The sequence below is a fragment of the Ptychodera flava genome, unplaced genomic scaffold, assembly GCF_041260155.1.
Source record: "Ptychodera flava strain L36383 unplaced genomic scaffold, AS_Pfla_20210202 Scaffold_33__1_contigs__length_2856901_pilon, whole genome shotgun sequence".
Lineage (NCBI taxonomy): Eukaryota > Metazoa > Hemichordata > Enteropneusta > Ptychoderidae > Ptychodera > Ptychodera flava.
The window spans coordinates 2,812,406-2,821,114 of NW_027248355.1; positions in this window are offsets into that span (position 1 = coordinate 2,812,406).

Genomic DNA, 8,709 nt, shown 5'->3' on the forward strand with positions numbered 1-8,709 from the left:
CGCTAGAGATATGCTGCAATAAGTTATCAAAATTGAACTAAGATAAACGTACATTGTTTAGCTGCAGAACACCTTTCATCTGTTTTATATTGTTTTACATTCCCGGGCAAAATTTGAGAAGGCACTTTAATGTCCAGTATTATAAGTTGAAGCAGATTTCAAAACTGACTGATTTGAATTATTCTAAAAGAGGAGTAAACGGGTGAATATGCGCTTGTCATTCCGGTTCAACCAATGGGTATAGGTTTGTTGGCGTCCTGCCATGCAGGACGTCTAAATGTATTGAGTTACAACAATTCATGAACCGCGGAGACTATGCAATACAGAACTCAAATTGCTTCCTCTTGTGACTTTCAGAGCTGTTCAAGTTAACCACTTGTATATAACTTTAATATACACTAAAGTTTTCACACTTAAAAGGTTTGTGAAACATACACACACTGCAAAACAGCAAACTACTGATACTACTTTATCGTGGCATATGTCATTTATGTCGCTGCTCATTCAATTTCGTGTTTCTTTATTTCCATCCTGACTAAACGATTTAGGGTGCTTTTGAAGCCGACTCATTCTGTTTCAGTACTTTACCGCTGTGAGTGATCTCATGATTAGAAGGGTAACGACCTCTGACCACAATTGATAGAACTCTTTATGACAGGGCATGCAAACTTTCTCTTCGCAGGATACATACACTGGCCTTCATAGTGACGTCATGAGCGCTGCCGTAGAACGGGTATAGAAATATGCACCGCGGGTTGACGACCATTTCCGCCCCTTTTCGCCACTTGCAGACTTTTGACCAAGAAACAGTTTGTAAAAATACAGTCTCGCGGCCCCCTTTTATTATACGATTTATCCAATCATTTTGTAGAAATAGCAGTTTTAACGCCAGTATTTTGTCATAATACAGACATTTGTCCCAAGAGTTAATGAAAGTTTGTAGTTGCTGCACATGTACTTTGTAGCTGATACTGTCCAGGGTACACGTGGATGACTCCAGGTTTCATCAGTGGGTATGGTGAAAAGTTGTTTAGCGGAGTGTGGGGGTGAGGTTGTACCCGTCATCGAGTAAGGTACAGTTATACCCTAATAGATTAAAATCTGAATTTCCTCAAAAATCATAAGTAAATCGTGCTTATTTAGGAAAAGCATTGCACTAGAGTAAAAAAAACACAATCAATATTTACATCATCTTCTCGCGCCATTAGTCAAGGTATACAAAAGGTGAAAAGGGGGCACCACAACAGCGATACATACGTTTACACCTTGTCTAAGTGCCCGGGGGAGTGTCACGTTACCTAGACATATTTCGCAGGGGTTCTGAAAGTCTTTTATTTACTCGTATCCGCTGTTAGCATTATTTTCATTAACCTTCGTTTGGTCGGCTTTTGCTGAGATGGCCCTGAATCTGCTTCGGATAATCAGCAAGTCATGCTAAAATTTGTAATCATGGCTGTGGGCTGTGGAAACACTCTCAGAGTTAAACTTTGAACCGGGAAAATGCCATCAAATGATTACATTCAAGACCTCGGGTCTAAACAAAAGGCCGGTTGCCCAAGAATGCAACCGTGTCTTTTCTCTGTCTCACAAAAGGCCATGGCCGTAAAAATTCTTCCACGCATCGATTAGCTTGTTTCCTGGTATATTTTAAAGGCAGGTTTTCTCCTTTTTTGGCAGAGCATGTGTGCACACTGGGGACAGACTCCACCAAGGCTTCAACAACATTCCCAATTCTTAACAGAAGCTTGTAAACTAAAATTAAGCTAACAGATTACCGTATTGTCTTTACACTAAAACCAGCCACTTTCTTGCAACTATAATCATTGGACAATGTAATTATCATTTTCGATTTACGAATATGGATCAGTGGCAATTCCGACAGGTATTCACTATTTCCCTAAAGGCCTCATTTCATTATCTATGGTCACCTGCAAAATCATGTTCATCTCCTATCTGTTCAGAAATTATGTATGTATGTATGTATACGAGAGAGAGAGAGAGAGAGAGAGAGAGAGAGAGAGAGGGGGAGGGAGGGGGAGAGAGAGAGACTTTATATGTAAATGTGTGTCTGTGTTGTCGGTCGAATTGTAAGCAGAGTATTCATACCTATAACAAATATCTTTGCCTGAGGTGTTTTGGTGGACTAGCAACATTGCCATTCTTCTCTACGCCCAAGTATCTCAACACGCTATATTTTTTCACATCGATTAACATCCAAGTCCTGTGACCAAGAACCAAAGAACATGTAGTTTTCACAACATATCCTGGATGTCATTATCGTGCAAGTATCACAAGGGGAGTTGCAAAAACTAAAACTAGCTATGTAAGCACTCTGAAAATAGTGCGGTCCATTTTCTGGCGTGAAGGTGGTAAATATCATGTTCAACGCCGTATAAAGTACATAAAAAAAATATTTCCAATATGCAAGATGGAGGATGAGAGTAACTTTGTTTCATCCTCTTGTATCCCAGCATTTTGAAACAAGACAAAAACAAAGACCACTGTGTTGTTACCGCCATATTGAGAGAGAGAGAGAGAGAGAGAGAGAGAGAGAGAGAGAGAGAGAGAGAGTCAGTCAGTCAGTCAGACAAACAGTCAAACAGACAGACATACAGAGGGGAGGGAGGGAGGATAGATTAACAGCAATGTGCGAGCTAAAGCAGGTTGTACAGCGATAGGAATGACAGCAGGCAACGACAACTATATAGGTAGGGACGCGCTTGTGTATTCATTTTCACTTGCAATGAAAGACTGTGTGTCTGCATTCCATTAAGGGACACAAGCAATCTCTGTCTGCAATTGCCGTGCACGAGGCCTTAATAAGCATGCGGGGAACTCGTTCGACATACTGAAGAGTATAAGCTGACAAAAAGTAATTTATTACCATCAATGCCTACCTTGAGTCCGCATGTCGCAACGGTCACATGAGCGGAAAGCCTGATCGTTGTTAAGATAAACGTACCAAACAGTGAAAAGCTGAAACTTTTGCTTAAACTTTACATAAATGAATTGTGACTCTTTGGAAATTAAGAATAAAAGTCTTATGCTACCATGCACAATTAGGGACAAGGATAATTGTTCCTGACATTTTTAAATTAAAATGGCCGCAATTCCTGTGGTTCCAAAGCGGTGCCATGCGTATAAGATAACTTCTATGGTTCAATTCGTTTTGTGCAATGTAGTATTGCATTGCATTTTCATTGCAGTGCTGTCTATAATTGAGCCTTGTCACAAATTATTGAATTTAGTACATCAAAGCAGAATTCTTGGCAATAATTTAATGTGAAGATTTTATATACATACATACGTGAGTATACAAATCTTTATCTTCAAAGTTTACTTGACAAACCTGAACTTCACACAATTGAATATGTAAATTTAATTTCAAACGTAAAAACATTAACGGCGACGAAAACATAAGCAGGATTTGATTACCCTGTTCCTTGCAAAAGCTAATCTTTTCGTAGGATCGACTCCTGAGTATCCACAATTATATGAATTATTTACAATATTAGCATATTTTAATCGACTTTTTTAGTAAGCTTGGTTGTATAGAATCAAAATACTTTATTACGCACATTTTTAGGCAAAATGGCCTCACTGTTTGTACGTTAGCAGCTTTATTATCTTTCTCTACAAGTGTGTGGTCTTTGGAATAAGTCGTCCAAAATTTCCTAGCTAACTCATGTCCGTTCTCTTTTTATTTCATTTTATGTTTGTTCGTGGAGAGAGAATTAAGAAGCAGAACAGGTAGAGGAAGGGCAGTCAGTGGCTCTCCAATGTTCTTATTTTTATGCCCCAATTCAGTTTGCATGTGGAGTGCCACATATTTGCAAACATTTGCATATAAATAGTCAAGAAAAATGCTCATGTACAGCGTTTCCTCGAAGTCCAGGCCACTCTGACTTTACGCTTCACTCACGCCGAGTAAAAGTAAAATCAGCAGACACCGTGAATCAGCTCCAACAGGCAATAGTCTTCAACTGACCAGTGTATAACAGTCAATAACATGTATGTTAGAATGATCGACGTGTTTATCCTCATTGCATTTTGTGGGATATCCACCGCAACGCCTACAACGCCAGTGACCACACCAGGTAAGAAGCGTTATTTTGTGAAGTTTCGTCATGTGATCTGCAAAAATAAGTTGGTCAGGTCATACCGATGTTGAACGTCAGTGTTGTCTAGAGCAGAACCCTGCAGGAACCAGGGATATAGATAAATAGCTGCTTGCGTACGTTTGATCTCATAGATCGGTTAAAATTAAAAAACGCAAAGCAAGAGCGATATCTGGTAGATTCGTTTGTAATTGGGTAGGTAGGAATGTGGAATGAGCAAGTGGGTGGGTGTGGCTAAAGCTGTGTCTGCTAGCTAACCTAGTTAGAGAACAGGTAGGCAGGTAGGTTATCGTTAAACTTTGTTAACTCAGTGAATTGAAAGTCAAATGGAGCCTCCTCCTTCACGAAGTGCAATTTGACTTCTTTGAGAGCGAGGTTCCAACATGGCGACCTCTGAATACATCCCGAAAGGGTAAACGTGATCCACAGCAAGTCCCTCCCGGAATGGCGTAACCTACTGGATAATGGGCTTATACCGCACTGCACGTATTTTCACGTGAAAGATCGCAAGCACACAATAACTTATTCGTACCACAGACTAGAACCTGTATAGGTCATCAGCCGAATAGAAAACAATTATGATATTCGATCTAGATGTGCTGTTTAGTAAATGTGGCGAAAATATAGTATAGCGTTAGCGAAGTCGGTATTTTAAAGCCGTGGTTTTAACTGTAACGTCAATTTATTGCCTTAATAGAGAAAATGGGGAAAAATCAGCAATTTTCCTCACGGCAGGTTTGTAGGTATGTTTGGTAGTTTCAGCAACTGACGATATTTGTTATCACACGTGGACGTGAAAGGCTTATTCTTGTACCCGCCAAACAATTCGGAAAAATCCCTATGACTTAGCCGGCAGATGGACTGCATTGTTTGCGAGGATTTGTGATTTGGGGGTGGGGTGGGGATGGGGTGAAATCACCTTACGGTTTGAGGTAGGAAATGTCTCCGCATGGGAGAATGGAAGTGAAACGTTTGTTTAATTAGGAAGACCAGAGTTAGCATTTCATTTTCTGTTTTATGCATTTGATAAATTCTAGTGTTCTCTCGAAAATTTAAATGTCAAATTATTCTCACTTTTGTGAACAACATACAGCGTATTTCCTCTGCAACACACTCTTTTGAACCAAAATCGCATACAGCAAGTAACTTTTTATTACCGTGTGATCTCAATAAATGGAGTCGTTAGCCAAAAGTTGCAATATTACTGTCCGTCTAGTTTGTGGTACGTTTTGTAAATATTTGTGGAGAAAGTGCAAAATGTGGGAGGAACAGGTAGCGCGAAGGTATGCGTATACGAGTTGTGTTCCAGCTTGCTTGTTCGTCCATGCCCCGGAGAAACATTTGCATTTGAATGGGATCTTTTCCTCAAAGTTCAGGTTACCGTGACGTCTCAAGTCTGACTCCGCGAGAAAATGAATGCAATGTACAGCCTGACTAGGCCCGACTGGGAGGAGTATTGAACAGACCATTTTCAATTAAATGTTTTGATCAGTGACTAACACGTTTGTGAGAATGGTCGATGTGTTTTTCACAGTTGCATTTTGGGGGATATTCACTGCAACACCAGTGACTGGACAATGTGAGAGAAATTATCATAAAAAGTTGTGTTTTGTGCGATTTTAAACAGTGTAGAGCGTTTACGTTGGCGAGTGCAGATACGGTGGGGAAAGAAGGATGGCAACTTTCTTTGACCTGTTCCCCTTAGGTAGGGTTCGACACTAAAATTAGAAGCTGCAACTATGTCTGGCTGCTTCGTTTGTATCTGTGACATAGGAATGTGGGTGTGGCCAACTTTCTGTCGGACCCTGGTCTTTAGCTTTGTCTAAGTCCAGGTTGTCACATACATAAGTTGTTGGTAGACTGGCGGTTAAAGTCAGTAAATGAAATGTCGATTGAATCAGCATACCCAGTGTCTTTATCTTTTTACCAAAAATCTGTTCCCCTTTGGTAAACAAAAAATTGTCGGCTTGGGCCATCATTAGGTCATAGCAACCCCATAAATATTCCATTGCCAACACGTACACTGCAAACAACTTGACAATAGCCAGAGTTTTTGAGGCAATGTTCCAGTAATTTGATCTTGCATTGTAAGATGATATTATTGACTCTGTCGTTTCGAAGTTTTGCTGCTGAAAGAGTGCAGTCATTGCTTCGTACAATTTCAAACAAGCTACTGAAGTACGTCTTAAAGTCAAAGGGGTCGTTCTAATATGAAATTGTCAGAAATTTGTAACGCTATCTCAGCAGAATTTAAATTAGAACACTTAACATGCCCAAACGATAATGGTCCCGTTGCGATATCAAATATTCAATCTTATGAACCTGTTGAACCACAAGGGCAAAATGGCCAATCATCAATGATTACGACGCCATAGGGTCTTTATTACATTCTGAGCACGATTCACCATTAAGTATGAGCTACAGTAATCATTACGCTGCGTTAACAAATAACGGGGGGGATGTGCTGGAGGAATTGCGATTGAAATCTCTTCAATTCTCAGATCCCCCTCGATACCCTCAAAAATTTTCATATCTCCCTCTATATGGTCAAGCATTTTCAAGCCCCCCCCCCGATTATCATATAGCCGCATATTTAGTAGGGATGCACGCAAAGAAAAAAATAAACATGTACTGGGCAGTTTTGCTCGCAGAAGTTCAAGACTACCTTTCATGAGTAGTTTGTAGAGCCATATTCCTAAGGGCAAGTTCTTAAATTGGTACATTTTGAAACACATCTGTGGACTTTTGAATTAATCAGTCAAAGACGACGTGAGTTGATCCAACTTAACTATGGCCAGGTCAATGGCACCTGTTGACGAGCACACAAAATGACGATCATGAGAGAGCATGCAAACTGTGAATTCCTGACTACATTAGATGTTACTTGTAAGTTTTACAAAATTGACAATACTGGAAGGTTAAAATATTCCATCAAATCAACATTTTAATCTCTGAAATTTTTGGTGAAATAATGGTACATTCGGTAAAATTTAAAAAAGTTCAATTTAGTCACACATGTTTTTCATTTAAATTAGAGTCTTAACTGTACGAGGTTTTACGTTTTACGTGTGAAATTTTGAAAATCAAGCATTGTTACCCATCTTGTTTTCTTTTATATTTGACTATTCTCTCTAACAAAGTTCAAAAATCCCTGATAACTTTCAAGTCTGCTGGTCTTCCAGGCGTTGCTAACTGGCCTGTTTTTGTGTACCAGTATGTTTTTACTGTCATTAGCGTCACAGGACCAGAACTCTTTTATCAGCTACTTCATAGCCAGAGCTATCTGCGTCACTGCTGGTATGCAGTAACAATGACACTGCCCGTAGGCACTGAGTAGCAGGGCAGTAGCTGTATTAATTTTGATACTGTTGGCAAAAATTGTGTTCAATTTATACAACTGCATTTTTGTTTGCTTCTAAAGCACGTTGAGCTGTCAAGTATTCAGCTTGCCAACACAACCTGTGTATGTGTACTGTGCATTTGTATCATTAACAAATGACTTTCACTTTTGACTGTAATTTAATTATCATCCAATATATGCAGGCTTTTGTTGACAAAATGAATATTGCGTTATACCATGCTGTAGGGAGACGGCAAGAAACTGTGTTTGATGTACTGCATAGAAATATTGAAGGAAAAATTATCAACAGTTGCAGTTTATGCCCCGATACTAGGCCTACTTCTTTGGTTTTTTTACAAAACTTCATATATTGTTAGAATTTTTCGAGACAAGATTAATAAAATGCAACAAAATGGTTCTTGATCTTGTTTAATTATTACTAATATGAGAACAATTGGATGAAATCAAAATATTATTTAATGTCCATTGAATTACCGACCAAAGCTTATAATCGTAAAGAAAGGGAGCCAAAAAAATTCAGGTCCCCCTCACTTCTATAGGCAAACCTTTCAAGTCGCCCCCTCTATTACCCCAAAAATTTTTGAGTCCCCCCTGAATTCCTCCAGCCCCCTATATACAATGCAAGATCCGAGGTATAATGATATTCAAATATGCAGATTACATTAATGAGCACTGTTTCGGTATTAAAATTCTATGCTAATGACCCTTAATCAATGTGGAATATTCATGTACCACATTGATTAAGGGTCATTAGCATAGAATTTTAATACCGATACAATGCTTAGTTCTGCCTAGGGACCTATATCCCAAATATCAAAGCCGTCGGACCTGCACTTTTGAAGAAGAAGAAGATTTTAAATATTTCTGGACAAAAAATGACAAAAATTGCTTTAAAAATACAAATTTTCATATTTCATCACAATTTGAACAAACCTATATGAGGAACACAAGTTAACTGCACATCTCTAAGATCAAAGCAAGCTTTTCAATGGAAATTGTTTTTGACCAAAGCAGCAAAAAGTGCTCTACAAATACAAGTATACACATTTCACCAAAATTTGGATAAACCTAACAGGGGTCACCCCAAGTGAACTGCATATCAAATTTCAAAGCAATCGGACATGCGGTTTCACAGAAGAAGGCAATTGTTGATGGACGACGACGGAAAATCAGCCTATTTGATAAGCTCCACGTCATTGACAACAGAGCTAGAATGGTAAACATACTGCG